General features: G+C 36.5%; 1 pseudogene; it reads right to left on the reverse strand.

Annotated features, from left to right (window-relative positions):
- Positions 1-17,215, reverse strand: part of LOC142635221 (T-complex protein 1 subunit gamma-like) — a 31,505-nt pseudogene extending 14,290 nt beyond the window's left edge.
- Between the last annotated feature and the right edge of the window lie 205 nt (positions 17,216-17,420).

Below are 17,420 nucleotides of genomic sequence, written 5' to 3' on the forward strand. Positions count from 1 at the left end.
CCATCTTAAGTTTGAGAGGGGGTGTTAGAGATATATTAGCCCATTAGCATAAGTCCAAGCCTCGTTCTACTTTGTGTGCAAGCCAAGTCCCCTACTTGTACTAGAGGTTTATTAATCTAGGATTTAGTCTACTATATAAACACATGTTATGGCTCATTGTAATACAGGATTTGTACTACACTCTAATATATTATTGATGTAGCCCTTTAGGGTTTCCTCTGTGGATGTAAGCTGTTAGGCTAAACCACGTAATTTTCGTTTGTTATTGTGTTCTACTCTTTATGTTTTCACTTCCACATCCATATTAGCATATTCAACATAGTGTATCAATGAGAATATTTAACATGGCATCAAAGCCACTGCTTTCATTTTCTTGTTTCTTGCAGTCTTGTCTTTGTCGATATTTTCCACTGCCTCAACTTCTACGGCCAGTAAGCCCTCTCAGTGCCCTCTCTCGATTGCTCTGTTGCCGTCAGAGGTCCTCAAGGTTGAATCTCCGCCACCAAAAGCTTCGTCTCTACCGCCAAGACCACTGCCATCATCAAATCTGTCACCTCTAACCTCCTATTACGATACAAGATATAGCATCGTGTAGACCGTAAACCGATCTACTCAACTCCGCCAAAACCTTCCACATCTGAGCCTTCACGCACTCTCACGCGCTACTCAAAGTTTCGGCAAGACAACCATGCGCCGTCTCTCTTCTTCACGTGTTGCCATACACCTACATGCGCCTGATCTGGATCTGCTGACGTCATCGATTACATCATCTACGCCACGTCAACCCTAGTTGACGTCATCACTTCCACGTCATCAGTTGACGTCACTGCCACGTCATCGCTTATGTCATCCTGAAGTCAACCGCTTACGTTATCCACAGATCAGCTGCTTACATCATCTTTGACCTACCATCGTTGACTTTAACCAACGTTAACCGTTGACGTTTTGCAGTCCAGGTGTTCCTTACCCAGTTTTTCGTGTAGATTTCATTTTTATAGTCCATTTTTTCATATTTTGCTTCTAAATGAAGAATAAAGACAGGTCTGGTTCTTGTTGCGATAATCGTCGCCGACAATCCAACAAATGTTTTTGCAAATGTTTTGACCACAATATTGAGACTTTCTATCATCACAACAAATCTGTTGTTTCAATTTCTACTGCTATTGTTACTAACACTAAGAGTGTCCAACCAATAGCTCCCATCTCTGCACAGTCTAAGTCTTCAAGACGCACTTTCACCATGTCCACAAATGACCTTAAAAACATCATCGCCAATGTCATTCGTATGGTTGGTAATGCATCATATTCCTTTTCTCTCACAACTTTATCTGGTATGTCTCCTTCCTTTTGGCTTATGGATTTCGCTTGTTGCAATCACATGACACCTCACTCGTCCTTATTTTCTGATCTTAAACCTGAGCCACACCCTCTTAATATTCACACAACAAATGGTTCCACAATGTCTAGTCATAATATAGGTTTCGTTTCAAACTCCAACCTCTCGGTTCCTGGGGTCTTTAAGGTTCCTGACCTTTCTTACGATTTATTTTTTATGGGACAATTAGCTGAGTTGAGTTATCACATTATCTTTGATTATTCTGGGTGTATTATGTAGGATCCGAGGACAGGACAGGAGCTTGGGACCAGTCCCAGAGTTGGGCGTATCTTTCCCACGGACAACCTTTTTCTTACACTTGTTGCTCCTGTTTTTGTTGTTGCTGTTTCTTCTATTCCATCTCTTGCACTTTGGCATGCCCGAATTGGTCACACATCTTCCTCTCGGGTTCAAGAATTGGCTTTTAGAGGTTTGTTAGGTTTAGTGTCTACAGAAAATTTTGATTGTGTTCCATGTCAGTTAGGAAAACAACCAACTTTGCATTTCAATACTAGTGAATCAATATCCACTGATGTCTTTGACCTTATTTATTCTGATGTTTGGGGGCCTTTTCTATCTCTAGTATTGGTGGATCTCGATATTGTGTTGTCTTTGTTGATTTTACTCTCGCTATAGCTGGATTTTTCATATGAAACATCGTTCTGAATTATTGCAAGTATATTGTAATTTTGCAAAAATGGTTGAAACTCAGTTTTCCAAATCCATCAAAAAATTTTCGATCTAATAATGCTCTTGAATACACTCAATATGCTTTCCCAGATATTTTGCATTCCTATGGCACTGTTCATCAACTAACTTGTCCAGGTACCTCTCAGCAAAATGGTAAAGCCGAATGAAAAACTTCATCATATTCTTGACACTGTTCTTACTCTCCTTCTCTTTGCCAAAGTTTCTGCTCCTTTTTGGGGCGAAGCTGCACTTCATGCTATTCATGCTATTAATCGCATTCTTAGTCCTATCATCCAAAATCAAAGTCTATATGAGCGCCTTTTTAGGTCATCTCCAGATTATCATCACCTTCGCTCCTTCGGTTCTGCTTGTTTCGTTCTTTGTCAGCCATATGAACATAACAAACTTGAGCCTCAGTCAAGGCTTTGTTGTTTTCTTGGCTATGGCGAAATTCAAAAGGAGTATTGCTGTTATGATCCTATTCCTCATCATCTTTGTATCTCCTGCAATGTTGTCTTTTGGGAACATCGCTTCTTTGACGAGCTCTTTCACTTTCGTGTCTCCCTATCTTCCTCCTCTGTTTTAGATCTTTTTCTAGATGAGGCACGTATTCCTTCTGTAGCTTCTCCCGATCCTCCTGTAGTTGCTCCTGATTCTCCTATAGACTTCTCTGTCCAACCACCAAATATTATTGATCCCTTTCCTAGTTCACCTTTTAATGAACAGGTCAAAGATGAGCTACCCAACCCTAACCCTGAGTTTAGGTCCCTTGCTCCTACTCCGCCTAAAGATCTTGCATAAGACATTCAACCTCATCACTCAACTCGGGTAAGATTTATTCCTACACATTTATTTGACTATCATTGTTACACTACCCTTGCTACACTGAATGAGCCTTACACCTATCGTGAGACTTCCACTGACCCTTTATGACAGATTGCAATGAAAGAGGAACTTAATGCATTATCTAAAAACCATACTTGGGATTTGGTGACACTCCCCCTTAGGAAATCTGTGGTTGGTTGTAAGTGGATTTACAAGATTAAGACTCGCTCTAATGGGTCCGTTGAGCGCTACAAAACTCGTTTTGTTGTAAAAGGTTTTACACAGGAGTATGGAATTGATTATGAAGAGACCTTTACTCCGGTTGCTCATATCTCATCTGTTCATGCCCTCTTAGTTGTTGCTGCTACTAGTAAATGGAACCTTTTTCATATGGATGTCAAAAATGCATTCCTTAATGGGAATTTAAGTGAAGAAGTTTATATGCAACCTCCTCCTGGTCTCTCTATTGAATCAAACAAAGTTTGTCACCTTCGACGTGCATTTTATGGCTTTAAACAAGCTCCACGAGCTTGGTTTGCCAAATTCAGCTCTACCATCTCTCGCTTGGGTTACATGGCCAGTCATTATGATTCTGCCTTATCTCTTCATCGCACTGACAAATGCACTATTTTACTTATTTTGTATATGGATAATATAATCCTAACTGGTGATGACCTCAGTGGCATTCAAAAACTCAAGGATTTTCTCAGTAAGCAGTTTGAGATGAAAGATCTTGGACACCTCAACTACTTCTTTGGTCTTGAAATCACTCATTCTACAGATGGAATTTATATTACTCAAGCTAAGTATGCCTTTGAACTCTTGTCTCGATCTGGACTCACTGATAGCAAGACTGTTGACACTCTAGTTGAGCTTAATGCACATCTAACTCCCTCAGGGGGGAAACCATTGTCTAATCCCTCTCTTTACAGACACTTGGTTAGCAGCCTAGTTTATCTTACTGTCACAAGTCCAGACATTTCCTATGTTGTTCACTAAGTGAGCCAGTATCTGTCTGCTCCACGATCGACTCACTATGCTACTGTTCTGCGCATTCTTTGATACCTAAAGAGTACTTTCTTCCATGGTCTTTTCTACTCTGCTCAGTCTCCCCTTATTCTCTGTGCATTTTCTGATGCTGATTCGGTAAGAGATCCTAGTGATCGCAAGTCCACCACTAATTATTGCTGTCTTCTTGGTTCTTCTCTGATTTCTTGGCGAAGCAAGAAACAAACTCATGTGGCTTGCTCCAGTATTGAAGCAGAATATCATTCCCTTGCTAATACCACATCTGAGCTCCTTTGGCTACGATGGCTTCTCAAAAACTTAGGTGTGTCTACATCCTCTGCTACTCCTCTTTATTATAACAACTAAAGTGTCATTCATATTGCTCACAATGATGTCTTCCATGAACGAACTAAACACATCGAAATCAATTGTCATTTTATCCGTTATCATCTTGTCCATGGTGCTCTCAAGTTGATTTCAGTCTCCTCTAAAGATCAACTTGCAGATATTTTCACCAAATCACATCCTAAGGGACGCCTTCGTACTTTAGTTGACAACTTCAAGTTGGTCTCACATCCACCTTAAGTTTGAGGGGGGTTGTCAATGTGTATAGTGTTGTGGGCTTTAAGCCCAACTAGATTACTTGTATAGTACACATTCTTGTACTACACTTTTACTTGTACTGCACTCATATGCCTCCTATATAAAGGCACTCATGTATATTCTTTAAGAAAGAAATACAATACAATTATTCAGTATTTCTAACACACATGAATATAAATGGGGAATAATTGTCTGTATAAATTGAGAAATACTCAAGAGAAATTTGTAATGATGGCATAATTACTTCCATTAAAGAACATGAAAAGGCTAAGGTAATGAATATAAAATTACCTTCCGCTCTTTCATATCAGAGATGATACCTGTGTTCCCATCAATGCCTATCCTTGCATTCTCACCATTTGCATGCTATAATAATTTTTGTCATATAAAGAACGGGTTAGTCAACATCTAGAAATGATAGTATCAAGTATAAACAGAATATATATATATATATATATATATATATATATATATATATATATATATATATATATATATGTCCACACAAGAGAAAGATTCTTACCTTTCCTTGTAGAGCAGTCATTGTCCTAATCACATTGACCCCACAATTCTGTGCCAAAGTTCGTGGAATAGCCTCAAAAGCAACAGCAGCAGCTTCATAAGGCCACTATTTTACAATCAATCATATAGATAAGAGTATAAACATCGTTTCAGAATCATGTAATACCGCAGCCCATGTTCCAAGTGTTTTGAATTCAAAAAAATATTGACCCAAGAAAGAGAAAACTATAGCAATCTAGAGTTTTACCTTCTCTATCCCTTCAATAGATGATCTTCTCTGCTTCAATGCAGCCGATACGGTTAATTCTGCAGCACCACCACCAGCAACAAGTTTTGGGTTCTTGATTATGTTTCTTGCAACAGCCCTAGCATCCTGTAAAGAAACTTGAACATAAATAATAAAAAAGACAAGCTTAGAACACATTTATAAATATATTTGGAAATCAAATCTTAGACATACTTGCAAATTTCTTTCAACTTCATGTAAGAGATCCTTACTAGCACCCCTTTAGAGCACAGTACATGCTTTTGGATCTTTGCAGTCAACAATATATGCAAAAAACTGATCCCCAATTTTCTTAACCTCATATAGCCCAGCGGCAGTACCAACAAAAGATTCTTGCAATTCATCTGGTCTGTTAACAATAACAGCTCCACATACCCTGGCAATTCTGTTATTATCTGTCTTCCTCAACCTCCTGATTGCACTGACACCAGCCTTGCTCAGATAGTGGCAGGCCAAATCGCAGAGTCCCTTCTCTGTTATTACCAAATCTGGTTTAAACTTCAGTATCTGCACGCAAAGGCTCACAATGCATTCTTCTTCCATTTTCAACAGGATGCTCCAATCTTCTTCTTTGACTAACTCAGCATTTGTTTGGTTCTCACCTTTCTTGTACTCAAGGGGACAATCAAGAAGTATAATACGTGGGTTGACAATCTTTCTTCTCATTTTGCCAGGGACAATTATATCCTTATCAATCATAACTCCCTTAAGAACCTTTGAATCTTCCAACTGGCCACCTAGAACCTTCTCAACCTTTATGTACTTAATATCCGCCTCTCGCAAACCTTGGCCAAGGTCCACACCAACAGTTGTTGTTGCATCAAGTGCTAAATCCTGAAATTTAGAGAGAAAAACGTATATGTACCTAATATACCAAAGAAAATAATAACAAGGTTTTCTAGTGTGTAAGGCTCCTAGCAATTGGTCCAAACCCCCAATTTTAGACAAATTGGTTTTTTCATTAAACCTTAACTCAAGTCACTATAAAGTGAATGTCAAAAGGAACAACATGCACTACATTATAATCATACAGATCACTAAAGCAGGAATAATTTACAAACAGGTAAGGATATACCACAATGCTAAATGTGTCAAATGTTAAATCATATGAAGTGATTCTACTAAGAAAGATTCACATTGAGCACACGAGGTCAATCACAAGTTGGGGAAAAATTATTGCATAAATACCTGAAATAATTTCCATCCAGCTGCCTTCAGATGACAGGCGGTACCACTGAATTGAACAATTTGGAAGTTGTGGAGCCTTGTCTGAGCAAGGCTTTAGGTGTAGGTACGGTCCAAATTTTCAGAACCTTCTAAGACATATAAACGGAATTTGTTCTCCTCATCCCTATTGTGTATTGCCAGCTGGAAATGGAAAGGATATGAGGTCTTTCATAAAACTATCTTGAACAAATTTTCTTGCAATGTGGTCATAATGATTAAACAATTGAAAAAAGAGATCAGATGTCAAATGTAGTCATAATTGCACTCAGATTGACAAAATTAATCAGATGTCAGAACATAGCCTGGAACTACACAGCTAGAAAAATATACAGCAAGCATAATTTTCCTTCCCAATAATTAAGAAAAGAAAGTTTTATATACATAATAACAGAGGTCTCACTCATATACTCCAACTCAATAATACCTAAAATATATAATTGGCCAACATGTAACTAAACTAGGGTGAGAAAAGCTGGTAGGGAGGATCTGAACCCATTAGTTACATGTCAGTGTTTGATGTATGTAAGTTAGCACTAAGCTAGGTGACACTATTTTGTAAATGTTATTATCCTTTTCTCCTTTGGTGTACAGTTTCCCAAAGCAAAAAATTTCTAGTCATTATCAGACCAAGTTCAATGTAACCAGCTGAAGTTGTGTCCATTACTCTTTATTGATCATAAGTTTGTTAGAACAATTAATCAAGACATTAGCAAAGCAGTACAGAAACATGACATGAACTGAAGGTTTAGGAATTTACTTTTGAAAAACAAATTCAGATAAATCAGAAAATAACTCAATTTGAACAAATACTATTCACCTTCATTTCAGCTTCAAGAAGCAAAAGAGGTGTTTGGATATATTAACCAAGTCAGTGATATAGCCAAACATAAACTCTCTTAGTTAAGGCTAGGAAAAAATATCAAATAAAATTTGTGAAAATTAAAAACAAGATAGTTAACAAACCTCTTTTTGAAGCTTAACCGAAAATACAGATTTCTCCCAAATTTGAGCCCTTAGTGCACGAAGCTCATATTCCATGTCAATCACCTGCAAACATAACGCATCTCTTCATAATTTGAAAAGGTAAAATCTATCTCAAACTACATAAGTGAACCACAGATGAGTAACTAAAAAATATCAGAATTTATGCAGAGCAATGCATATCCTTATTATGTCAACAATAATGAAATATGAATAGAATGAATTTATTGCTAAAGAATATAAAAATAAAAAAAATCAGTTAACAGAATACATCGTTATTACCTATTTGGTGTAAAATCATAATAAATGGTAGATTTTGAGGGAAGCAAAATACAGAAAAAAAAATTTAAAAAAATAAATAAATAAGCATTTGCACAAGCATTGACATTAGCCTGGAAGTAGCCACAAATTTTTGAAGGCAAACTCTTAGGTTCTAAGACCTTATTAGAACTTCAATATGTATTGTGTTGGCAAACCATGATCAAAACATAAAGTCTAGGTTTAGGCTTGCTGAAAGTGTGTTTAATTGTAAAATTGGAATCGAGTGATTGCAGGATTTATTGGACAAAATCTACAAGGCTCGATCGATCAAAAATTAGACTCGATCGATCAAACCACGTGTAAATTCATTTTTCTGTAGAATTTCTAATTCAGCCCAAGCCCATTTGACGTATAGGGTTAAGTGTTTTACTTCATATATAAAAGGAAAAACTCTAGCTACATTTTAGAAGTCTTTTGAGTGTTCTGTGTTGAATCTTTTGTGAGATCTCAAGGTGTTTACCTTCATACACACACATAGGGTTATCAAGATCGCGATTTACGTCAAGAACTTGATAATCGCTTTAGTTGCTGCTTAAAGAACTTAAAGAAGATCTGAAACCTTTGAGTGGAGTCTCAAAGTCACAAGTATGAGAACTTGTGGTTGCAGCAGATCAAGGAAAGAAGTAGTCTGTAAACTTGGAGCTGTCATGTGGTCGTGGTAGTAAGTTTTCTACACAAGGTAGCAATAGGATGTTAGTGGTCTAAATCCTCCCCGGGTTTTTTACTGGTTAGATTTTCCTTGATTATCATATCGTTGTGTTCTTTATATTTCCGCATTATTTACATGATATGATTTGAATGTGTTAACTTAAATCTGATTAATTTATCTAAGTAATCACTTGACTAAATAACTAGATTAAACATTTTGTGTTTAACTTTGGAAGAAAAAGAGTAGGTTTATACTATTAATATAAAGTAACTAAGTTATAATACAATTATGATAATGAAATATATAAACTATCAAATAATTCTAACTTAATCAAATATATTAATGAATGAAAAATTCCCAAATGTCAATGTTTGTGCAAATGTTTTCATCCAATTGTGCGTTACTGTGACAAAATCTGACCCTAATTGTGAACATCAGCCAAAACCAAATCCAGTGTCTCTCAATTATTAGAAGAGAGAGAGAGAGAGAGAGAGAGAGAGAGAGAAGGTCTGTAGACTAGTACATAATTGAGATGAGCGTGCAAAATTTTTATTTCAAAACAAAACTACTTCTAGCCCTTAGCACCATATCTTGTGAAGAACATTGCACAAACTCTTGAAAAGTTTATTGTTTCACTCCTTAATTAGACTAGCTATCAACTAAGTGTATAAATTAAGAAGTTGAACCATGATATTTGACTATGTGTGTATATGCGCGCGCAAAAACATAGCTTTGTAGAAAGAGTATTTCACCTTGCTTGGCTGATGCAACAATTTGATTCTCCTTGCCTCTTGAACCTCCGCTATTAGTTCCTCCACATCCTGATGGTATGGAAAATCAAATACAAAACAAAATTATCCTCATCAAATCTAAACAACACGTTGTTGATTTGTCACCAATGTCCCTTTCATTACTAGAAATTTAGAATACATAAAAGGTAAGCAAAATTTAAGATACATATAAGTTTAAAACGACCCATTCAAACCTGCTTTTCAGAAGCCTGGGAATTTCTTTCTTTTTCTTCAAGGGCCTCTCCAATTCTCTGCACTACGGCCCTAGCACTCTCAATTTCAGCACAAGCAAAAGACTAAGGACCTTTATTTACAGCATCCTTTTTAAGAGACTGCAGCTGACATTTCAGGTTTCATTAAGAAAGAATAAATAACTAAAAAATGTCATTGCTTACTAAATAATATCAAATTATTCAATTTTTTAGACTAAAATTTGCAAAATAGCAATAAATTTTACTTGTGTAATTTCATCTGACTCCCGTACATGTTCAACTGTTAGTATGATTCCTCACCTTAGATTGCAGACTAACCAATTTTGCTTTTTTTAAGCCTGGTGTAATGTTTGGGTGGCGGAGGAGGCTGCAAGGCCTCATCCTCAAGCTCATCATCATGCTACAAAGACATTAGATGCATACAATCAATTTTCAGTGTAATGGGAAGAATAAAGTCAGCTGCAAAATATATCATTACATTGTAATTAATGTTATCATACCATAGAGTTGTTGAGGGGGATGTTGTCCTACAGGGTCGGCTGAGGATGAGGTAGATGGGTCATGCAGCTCTATATAGAGGCCAGGAATGGGGATCATTGTCGTGGGTTTAGTACAGGGTGGGTCTATGGGCAAAGTGGGTGCACTAGAGCTGGTGGGAGGGTATGAGGGTGTCTCAGGGTGCATAGAAGGGGTTAAATTGAATTCAATACCAAGGTCAAAACTAGGCTGCGAAGGTGGGGTGGGTGGAGGGACCTCGGGCTGAGGAGATGCGTGCGGGATGGGTGCAGGTATCTCGGGACTAGTTACAACCCGAGGGGTTGTTGCACGCCGACCACGGCCCCTAGCTGCATTTGTGCTTGGGCTTGCAGTAGCATGCCAACCATGGCTCGGTGTAAGTAGGGGTGCTGCACTTGTGCTTGGGCTTGCAGTAGCATGTTGACCGCGGCTCACTGTAATTAGGGATGCTACGCTTGTGCTTGGGCTTGTAGTAGCTACTGATTCAGTCTCACACCCATTATTTGCCTAGCCATTTGCTGCAGCAACTCGGCCAAGCTCATCCATAGCCTTTAAGACATCCAAGACGTGCAGGTGTCATGGGCTACCTACAGGAAGCAGCTTCAACAGTGCTAAGTGGCTTTCAATTTGAAAGGAAAAAGTACCATTAGGATCAGATGTATAAAGTTTTGTATATCAATTATACACAACGTATATATTAGTACTTATTAATTGATAATGGGAATAATATTCCAAATCCAAATAAAGAAATCAATTGATTCTACCTTTATACATCTAGTGATCTACTACACTCTTTACAACATTAAAAAATAAATAAATAAATAAAAAAGCAAGCAATAAAATCTAATTACAACACATTACCATTATATATAATTTAGCGCTGTTGCGGTTGACATACTTCCGAGTGATCGGATGGTATCATCGGTATTATGCATGATCAGGGGGCATATCACCAATCTGACGAGGTGCATGGCATACTCATTGTTGTCGAGTATCCCATTCTTGGATATACACTACGTGTACCTCCCTCCAATTTTTGTCCACCTTCCCACGCAAGTCTATTACATGCAGTCTTGCACTAGTGTCAACACGAGCGGGCTCCGCCTGCACCAACCCAAACTATCGAAGGACACGGTCTGGGTGGTGTGTCTCTATTGTACAGAAACACACAAGTGGCAACCTTGCCCTCCACATATCCCTCCCTGCAACGCAAAAGGCAGGAAGGTGGCCTAAGTCTGCCTCATATGGTTGCCACATAACCTACTATAGACACTCGATTTTGAACCCATAATTTAATCTTGGAAAATAACTAGAATGACCATTCATATACCCAAAAATCAGAGTAGCATAACATGCATTAGTTCATTCATTGCATATCATAAAAATGATCTTGAGGTTCTAACGATCGAGATGGTATGTCTAATTTCCAAATCGGACCATCAGATTAAAAGATATCTCATGATCAAGTTTACACAGTCTGCATGCATTGTGTTTGGGTGAAACCGACCACACCTGATTAATTTAAATTAATTCTGATTGGTTAGACAATTAAAATTAGTTAAATAATTTTGTGATTGGTTGTTAGTTAGTGTTAAAAATAAACTTGCTTGCTTGGGAATAAAGTGGATAATCAAATAACAAACAAGTTGTGGATAATCAAGACTTTTTTGGAATGTTTATCTACAAGATAATTATCACTTTAAAGACCTAAATATCCAGAAAAATGGATTGATTTTTAGAATACAGATTAAAAAAACGTCTAAGTGCAATTCCCGGCTAAAAAAACCTCAAAAACTGAGTCCAAATTGGACCAAAATTCAAACGCGAGTTTGGCACCCAAGAGGACCATTTGGCACTCTTGGAGTGCTGATTCGCAATTCTCAAGTGCTGATCGGCACTTCTCAAGTGCCGATTGGCACAAACTCGAGGCTCGACCCGAGGACTCTTAGATTGAGATAAGGTCTATCTTTTTCGATTTTTTTATAGATAAGGACACGTCTCAATTCGTGTCTAATCATTCAGCTAATTTTTCAAAGCATTCCAACCTCTATAAATAGGGGATGCCTCTCAAAATTCAGGAGACTTTTTGACCCCCCCCCCCCCCTTTTTCTTGCTCTTCTCTTCTGAATTTTCAATTCCCCTTATGTTAAAGACATTCTAGAAGATTTGCCTTTAGGAACTTCTTATTTGTAAGTAAAGTATTTTAGGTTTCAAAGAGGTGAACAAACTTCATTGAATTCTAAAATATTCTTTCATTAGAAGAGCACGCTCATGCAAGAGGTATTCTATTATTTTTCTTTTTTCTTTCTTTTCTCCATTAGTTTTTATTGTTTGATGAATGATTGTGTTTTGACATGATTTATTATGTTTTGTTCCTAATGTCATTATTATGCTTTGCTAGAATTTTCTTTAACATGTTCTTAGATGATTGTTTATTGTGATCCTTTTTTTTAAGTATCAAAATCTACCAATGACTACCAAAGATTTTTTTTTTTTTAATTCAAAAACTGATCTGTATTTTTCAAATCTGATTTTTTCAAACTCTCATGATCTGTATTTTTCAAATCTGATTTTTTTTTAATACAAAACTGATCTGAATTTTTCAAATCTGATTATTTTAACTCACAAAAACTAGTCTGTATTTTCATTAAATATAGATATGATCTTTTTAAGATCCAAAACTGATCTATATTTTCATTAAACATAGATCTGATCTTTCTAAGACCCAAAACTGATCTGTATTTTCATTAAATATAGATCTGATCTTTCTAAGACCCAAAACTGATCTGTATTTTCATCAAATACAGATCTGATTTTTGGTGACATAGTTGTAGATTTTGAATTTAAAAGAAGGGATTGAAAATTAGGTTGAAGTCTTTTCTTTTTCTTAACATGTGATGCATGCATATTAAATTTACCTCATGAATGTGGATCCTTTCTCAAAAAGTCTTTTTTTATTTTATTTCCAACAACAGATTTTATTTTTCTTGATAAAATCACTCTTTTTTTTTTACTTTTCAAAACAAATCTAACTCTTTTAATGAAATCCCTTTTTTCACAAAAATAAATCTAATTTTTTTTACAAACCAAGTCTTAGTTTTTTCAATTCTCAAAACAGATCTGAAATTTTTTAAGAGAGGACATATTCATGAGGCAAATTTATTTAGATTAATTTTTGTCAAGTGTTTGTCATGTGAGTTCAACATATCATTCAACATCATGCAAGAAGGGTATAGAGGTCATTAGAGTCTAGAAGACTAGACTTTGTCTGGGGGAATAGGTACCTAACACCTTCCCATTCCATAACCTAGCCCCCGAGCTTAGGATTTTTGGATAGGTAGATTAGTGTTTTGTCTTTTAATTTTGGTAGATTGTAACTAGGACCAAAACTTTGTATTGTTTTGCATAGATTGTAACTAGGACTCAAAGCCTTGTAAGGTTAATTTACCAAAGTTGTACTTTTCTTTATTCAATCAATGACAATGAAGTATTTTGATCATGTAATTTGTACTTATTTTTTCTTTTTTTTTTATATAAAAAATAAGTGGCGACTCCACACCACTTACCCGAAAAGAGAGGTGCCCTTAAAAGCACCCAAATCTCTTTTTTTGAGAGCACCCAAGTTTACGGTCTCTCACACCTACAGTAGACAAAAAAACATTTATGATAACATCTTAAAATATGAAAAAAAATTAATGAACTTTTTTTTTTATCACCAAAAAAAAAAGTAAACATCACATGTAACAATATGAATGTCATTTTTACAAATTGTGGGAACAATTATTGAAGCTAAAATATGTACAAAATAAAACTAGTGTACTTTTGGATTAGGCTTTTTTTTATAGCTTATTTATCTTTGTATAATTTATAAAAATTTGATCTGTAATTGTAATTTTAAGAATATAAATTTTTTTTTTTGTCAATTTTTAGCATTCTATATTATGTTCTAACAATTGGAGTATGGCACATATTTGATTATGTTCCATTCTAAGCATTGATATTCTTACAAAGAAAAAAAATGTTTTCATTGATTGAACATAAAGTAAATAGTCTAAATAAATAAATCAATTTTATTTATGAGAAAATAAGCGTTTTTTTAAATTTAAGAAAGGGGGGGGGAACTTGTTACAGACACTGCCCTCAAAAACAATATCGAAAGAGGTAATTGTTGGAACATTTTAATATTAACTAATTAAAATGAATAAATTTTATAACATAAATGTAAAGATGTGGGAGTGAATGTGGAAGATGAGGAGTTAGTGAAAATGTTTAATCCCACATTGAAAAGGAGAGAGACTATTTTGTTCTTTTTAATTATGGTGATTAATGGGCTAACATGAATTGTCTCAAATATTGGGTCAGATACGTGCGCAAGGGGGAGGTGGAGGGTGGAGGTGTCAAATTTGGAAATGAACCAGCACCTTGGATCCTCCTACTTGACAGCCCATTCAGAGTAATTACCATATCCATTGGTGAGTAAATGGCCCGAATTAATATTCCATTTTTATTATGGAAAATAATGAGCCATTAACCCACTTAATGGACTATCCGTTTGGGCTTTTTCATTATTCAGAAAACTCCTTATCTCACCATTAAATTTTGTAACTCTAGCCCATCAGAATAATATCCAACAATTAATCTTGTAACACCCACTATATCATCATAATGGACCTAATTAATTTGGGTAGTAATTTCGTGAGGCCCATTGAGCCTATAAATAGACCCATTCAGACACAATCCAGATGACTGCAATATACACTAAAAAAATAGAGAGATTCTTGGCAAGGAAGGGTGTTCTTTCTGGTGGAGCTTTGGGCTTGAACACTTTGTGCAGAGTTTGTTCTAGCCATACGACACTTGTTGGGCTGTTGTATCCTGGGGGAGACAAGTCAGAAACGGTCTGTACCGGTTACAAAGTTTAGCCAACCAAGGGCTTGAATCTCCTTAAAGAGAGCGAGTGCCACGCCTCAGTCCAAATAGTGTCGTGTAATATCTTTCTTTAAACTAATAAAAATTTAGAAGTATTATTCAGTTTCTCTTCGTGCATTATCATTGTGTTTGCACCAACAGTAATGTACCCACCAACATTAATACTAAGCAAACCCTCCAAAGCCCAAACTACCTCCTCAAACACATATAAGTCACTTAGCCAAGACGGTCTGCACCGGTTACAAAGTTTAGCCAACCAAGGGCTTGAATCTCCTTAAAGAGAGCGAGTGTCACGCCTCAGTCCAATTAGTGTTGTGTAATATCTTTCTTTAAACTAATAAAAATTTAGAAGTATTATTCAGTTTCTCTTCGTGCATTATCATTGTGTTTGCACCAACAGTAATGTACCCACCAACATTAATACCAAGCAAACCCTCCAAAGCCCAAACTACCTCCTCAAACACATATAAGTCACTTAGCCAAGAACCACCTCTCTCTCTAACTGAATAGAGTGAAAGACTAATGAGTATTATGCGTGCTTGATGATTTTGATATTGGTTTGGTGATAGGCATGCTTTGAAGCATATGAAGCAAGGGAGCCCCATAATCAACGCGACATCTGTGAATGCATACAAGGGAAATAAAAAGCTGATAGAATACACAGCAACAAAAGGTGCAATCGTGGCTTATTGATACCATCATCATTAAATTTTAAGCTACAATTTGTGTATGTTTTAGTACTTATAGGTAGATGATTGATAACCCTTCATTTTTTTTTTAGGGGGGGGGGGGGGGGGAATCTGTTTTGCAGGTGGAACTGTACTAACAATTGCATGCCTCATTTTTGCGGCTTCATAAAAGCATATTTCTAGTCAGAAATCAGAAACACAGTGGCACATTATAGATTTTTAATATTCATTTGTTTCTTCCATGTTGCAGCATTCTTATTTATTCAGAATAGATCATGAGAACATAGAACTCTAACAATTGAAACAATCTAAGCTTTGACCTATATGGGATTAAATAGTTTTAGAAAAGATTGTTGAAGCCACCCTTAACTAGCATTAGATTGATGTGGCAATTGAAGAAGAACATTATAAATCTGTACTCACTATTGATGGAGGCCAGTCTATATAAAAATTTTCCAAACAATGCCTATCAACTGCATTCTAGCCAGTGTTATTAGATCTATTAGGTAATAATTTACCAAGCCTACACACCAATATCCATGAAAATCAATAATCTTCAGCGGTTACATAGACTACATCAGTGCAAAACGAGAGAAAAAGAGAGTGGGGAGGGGGAAGGGGGGGTGGATAAATACCAATCAAAAGGCAAACAAAAATAAGAACAAATCTATACTCTTGTGGTTGTGTATGATAGATTCTTAAAAGAAGATAATCAAGGAACTACAAATCTTAATAAAAAGATCATCTTCGTTGAAGAAAACAAATGAGCAGATAAAAGCATTAATTTACAATCAAATGAAAAACACATTATTTAACATCTAAAAACTCAATATGAAATAGTTCCAACCTCAACTATTCCTCCTTTTTGATTAACCCCCCCCCCCCCCACCCCCCCCCCCCACCCACAAAAAAAAAAAAAAGCAGCCCACAGAACACGCACACACAACAGAAAAAATATTCATTTTAGCCTCTTTTACTTCCAATAGTTAAAGTGGCTTAACATATACATAGGAGACAGCCACTACCAATAAACTTTTTGTATATTATTACCTAGCCTGGCTACATTCTAACTAATTGCTCATGATAGTGGACTAACGCCATGCCAGATGGCCTATTCTTCGGGCTTGGCACCTGCACCCACCTACAGTTACGAGGGAATAAGATAAGATAAGATAATACCATTTAGTTACTAAGAAGAGTACATTGTATAACACAATGAATATCATGAAAATACTTACTTAAATGAAAGTGGAGCTTTTGGTGCTAGGTCATAATCAAATCCAGGTGGGGGCTCTATCTTCGAGCACAAGAATGGGAACCTCGCCCATGCCCAATACTGGTCCAATTGTATCGCCCCACCAATCTGCCTTGCGTCTTTATGGCTTGCCCAACACAACTCTCTGTACAACCATGCCAGGCAAGCACTACGCCAACTATACTATGGCGAATCATAGAGGTTCCGCAAGAACTCTAAGAACATTAAATGCACCCTATCTCCCGAACTGTTCATGAAAATGGTATCCCCAAGTAGTGCTAAAATATAGCACCGGGCATACTGATGTATCTGAATTTCCTTTGCATCATCAGGCATGGCTCTGCAATGTGCTCAAGAAGCCGGCTAATGAGAATTCTTTGCCCCACCAAAGTTTTGTTATCATTCTGTGAAACTTGAAAACCAAGCAACTCCTTGCACATAATCCTCCAACCCCCCACCAGTCGGCCCAACCAAGACCTCACCGTTTATAGGAAGTCCTAAAATAACCTCCACATCTTGTAAGGTGATTGACATCTCACCA

This window comes from Castanea sativa, chromosome 5 (assembly GCF_040712315.1).
Source record: "Castanea sativa cultivar Marrone di Chiusa Pesio chromosome 5, ASM4071231v1".
Taxonomy (NCBI): domain Eukaryota; kingdom Viridiplantae; phylum Streptophyta; class Magnoliopsida; order Fagales; family Fagaceae; genus Castanea; species Castanea sativa.